The sequence below is a fragment of the Lactuca saligna genome, chromosome 2 (genome assembly GCF_052625555.1).
Source record: "Lactuca saligna cultivar CGN05327 chromosome 2, ASM5262555v1, whole genome shotgun sequence".
Lineage (NCBI taxonomy): Eukaryota > Viridiplantae > Streptophyta > Magnoliopsida > Asterales > Asteraceae > Lactuca > Lactuca saligna.
Genome location: NC_136418.1, coordinates 84,718,764 through 84,723,371, shown reverse-complemented (window position 1 = coordinate 84,723,371; position 4,608 = coordinate 84,718,764).

Sequence of the window (4,608 nt, the reverse complement as noted above, 5' to 3'; positions counted from 1 at the left end):
ACTCTAAGACTTGTTTTGGAATGAAGTATGATTGCCTTCTTGATTTAACCATTTCTTCAATTCTTGACTCCTCTTCTTAGACATACAATTGTACTAAGACTCACTTAGAGGATCAATTGAGATATGGTTCTTAATCATTAAGACCTATCATAAAGCATAAAAGGTACTCTCCCTTCTTTTTAGAATGGAGAAACTATTATCTTTCTGCCTACTTGATTTTTCTTGTTCGTTCTGCTATTGATTTAAACATTTTCAATCAATTCAGAATTACACTTAATCTTATAAGTATAATCATATTTACTAAACCTTTAGTAAATCATGACGAATATCTTGGTTACTCTTATGGTGGACTTGATCAATACGCAACTTTGTGTACTTGATCTCCTAGTCCTTCACTTGACACTTTGTCAATGAATTAGTCTAATTTCCAAATATGAAATTTCTCATTCATCGTGCAACCAAGTTGCATGATTCCAAGTTTCTTTCCAATTGAAACTTGGGTGATGAGAAACTCTCCTTATTTGGTAAATTTTCGACATTTCCATAATTAAGAATCAAATCCATTATTGCTAATAATAGAAACATTCAAACATCAATTTTTCATACATGCCATTGCAAGGATAAATAAATAATATAAAGTCAAAATTTATTTTATTACGGAAAAATTTTGTCCTTACAATGCAATTCGTTGAAAAAATATGCTAATACATATTTCTTAGCAATCTAATTCTAACTCTAAGTGGTAGCTAAAAAATCTAATCTTCAAGTAATGCGATCGAAATCCATTTCTTCACGGTTAGATTCTGCTCACTTCTTCCCTTAAGCTTCCTCTCTTTTCTTCGATCCTACAAAACATCAATTGTAATCTTATCACATTATGTATTAAGAATCTAGGATAGGAGCATAAAAGAGTTAGTCAATGGATTTTACCTAAAGTAGAGCCATACATTTTGACTCTCCCATCTCTTAGATCTCTTAGGTAAATAGGCAGCTTCGTTTCCAATGCCTCTTCTCTTGGCAATAAAAGCAAATTGACTCTTTTTGAACAGGACATGGAACTACTTCAGACATTGGCTTTCTCTTATGATCAGACTTTTCGATCATAGCATGTCTTTCGTTGCCATTGTCTATATCCGTAGAGGTCTTGAAGGCAGATTCACCAATCAACTTTGCTTTTCTATTGCGCCAAACCATCGCTGATTCAGCAGCAATAAGCATATAGGTGAGATCTATAAGGGTCACATCGCAGTTCATCATATAGTACTCTCTTACGAACTCACTATATGAGTTAGGAAGTGACTGAAGAACCCAATAAACATCCATGTCCTCGCAGACAACGGATCCCAACATTTTTAACCTATCAGTGTGAAACTTCATCCCTAGGACGTGTGCACACACTGACTTTCCTTCTTTATGTTTACTTGCCAAAAGGGCTTGAGTGAGTTTGAGCTTTTCAAGCCATCGAACTTGTGGGTTAGAGAGAATAATTGGAGGAGGTGGAGGAAGTGAAGCATGATCTCTCGTTCCTTGATCGAATCGTGGAATATCATCTTCATGTGGAAAGCTTGTTCCACGGGATTTGGGAAGACCATAGTTGTCGAACTTTGACATCTACAAAACAGGAGAAAAACGAATTCAAGTTAGTTGATAGATTGAGTCCTTAGTAAATCACCCAAATGAAATACTAAGGCTAGGACCCAACACAATATTCCACAACTCGGGAGAGGGATGCCGTAACCCTAATTGCAGAATATTTGAAGGTAAGTGAATGACGATTCACTAATTTCCACCACGAAAAATGAAAAAAATGAAAATTTAAGTTTTAAATCTATGAAAACTCCTAGATCCTTTGAGATTCATTGAACTTTCAATGGCATGTTTAAATCTCGATATGCCCCTCTAGTTTGTGACTGGGATGCCGAGGATCACAAAGTGGGTGTGAATAACCATGCAAACTTACATGGTGCCCTCACATGTTACAGTCACCTATTCGATGTGTCGGTAAACCACACACGCTCCACCGAACTATGACAAACATTGAGTCACCCTTTGCTTAGAACCATTTGGTGTGCCAGTAAACCACACACGCTCCACTAACGTCTTCGCAAGGGCACAAAGTGTAATTTCATGGAATTGCATCAATTCACTTTTGCCTAAGTAACTAAGATTGGGAATTTGAAAAACATTTAGTTACTTTTGTACTTCATTATACTTATAATGGAAGATTTTGTCCTATCCTACCTGTTCGGCTAATGACCCTCCACTAGTCAAGAGTGCGGTGGGTAAGAGTGGATACCCATTCAATCGCCATTTTATAGGCAATTTCCTTAAACACCCCTTATAGACCAGCTTCATGAATGAGGCCTAGTAACGGTAAGACTGACTTTTACTCATACATATATATAATGTTAGACTTTTAATGTTATATATAGTATAGGGTGTACTTTAAAGTTTTCAAATACTAGGTGGTCTAATTTAACAATTATACTTTTAATTCAATTAAATTGTAAACCAAAACTATTATGGATTTATTAAACCTCTTTTAATTATACTCCTTAATTAATTAATAAAACCATAAGGGTGTGATTTGAACTTTTCAAAACAATACTAGGGTTTTAGAATTTAACATTCCTAATTAAACTTTTAATCAACTTTTAAATTCCAAAACTTGAGGGCAAGTTTTGAAACATTTCAAAATATTAAGGTTTAGAATTTAAATATACATCAAAATTAAAGTATTAATCAAAATTTAAATTCCAAAACTTGAGGTCAAGTTTTGAAACCTTTTTCAAAACATTAGGGTTTTAACTATTTAAATTTCAAAACAACAAAACTTTTGGGTTCAAATTTAAACTATAAAACCTAAAGGGGAAAATATGAAACTTTTCAAAGCACAAGTATCAAATAACAAATAATCTAAATTAACATTTAATCACATAATTATCCATATTTGATTTATTTAATGATTTCTTGCAAAACAATTTACCAATTTAATCAAAATAATTAATCAATTATCACATAAGGAAACAAATATTTTATTAATTGATAAATATCTTTAATTAGATCAAGAATATAGTCAAATATATCATAAAATCGGATTTATATTGATCTAATATGATAAGACAACTATCCTTAAGCAAAAACAGCAAGAAATCCCAGTTTTCCCTCAATCTGACCAGCCGACTCGCCGAGTTAGGAATGGACTCGTCGAGTCAGCATGAACTCGGCGAGTTCATCTATGGAATCGGCAAGTCCAGCCCCCAGAAACACAAAAATCGAATTTTTCAATCATACAAAGTATCAATACAATAGAAACCAATCTAGGCTCTAATACCACTGATGGGTTTTGGTCAAAAGAACATCCTATGTGCTCATACAAACCTTAATGCTTGGATCTAGGTTTCTCTATTGTACATGCAAGTTATCCAAGACTATAAACCCTAATTCTAGCATACAAGTAATCATATTAATATAGGAATCGGTTTAAGACATTACCTTGATTGTTATGTAGCAATAACAATCCAATTCCTCCTTGTATTAACTTTAGAAAGCTTAGAGTCACAAATGTCACTCCTCTAATGGTTCACAAACACCAGGAGCAATAGGACGAAGAGGAGAGAGGATGGAGGCTACCCTAAAACGTGTGAAACCCTAAAAGGATGCTTAGCCACGTTTTTGGGTCATAAGGGATCTATATATATAGGAGGCTATTAGGGTTATCTAACAAGGAAACCCTAAATTGGATTCTTAAGCCCTAAGCAACCCATAGATTCCTTTCCTTAAGGCCTTGGACGATTTCCTCATTGGCTTTCCCATAGAATTCGTCCACTCCTTAATATAAGGCAATCCATAGCCCAAATTGCAATTATCTTATAATTACAATTCCAGTCCCTTAAGTTTAATTAATCTCTTTTAGTCACAAAACTAATTACCAATTAATTATTGACTAATATTAATTAAACAATATGATTTCTCCTTTAATATATTATTCTCATAATATATTAATAAATCATATTTAATCCTTTCTCTCCATAATTCATCCTATCAAGTTGCTTTGGTGAAGGCAACCCAAAAGGACCATGCACCATCGGGTCAAGTACATACCAAAATAGTTATGTACTTAGACACTAATCCAAAAGTGACTCCCCCACACCTCAGCTGTTCACTATAGTTAGACTCGGCTAGTGTAGGGTGACAAAATCCTAAGATTAATTTCGGTGTTCACCAGAGTGCCAAGACAGACAAACTAGTCATTATCATGCATTGTTATAACGGCTCACATATATAAATCCAATGTAAACCAAGTAAACAAGGTAATTCAAAATCATCCACGTAATGAGTAACCATTCAAACCGTTACATGATATTTTTATTTTGGAAAACATCGGGTTTCCGGGGAAGTTCAACATTTTCACTTGTACGTTTAATACTAAGTTTTCAATTATAGATGTTTTGAAATCATCGTGCATATATTTACGGATCTTCACACCTTTTTTTTTAATAAATAATGGTATTTTCAGAAAATATCGGATTTTCTGGGTTGGTTTCGTTCAAATTACACAAAACATTTCATATCAAACCAGCTTATGAACTCACCAACATTCTATAT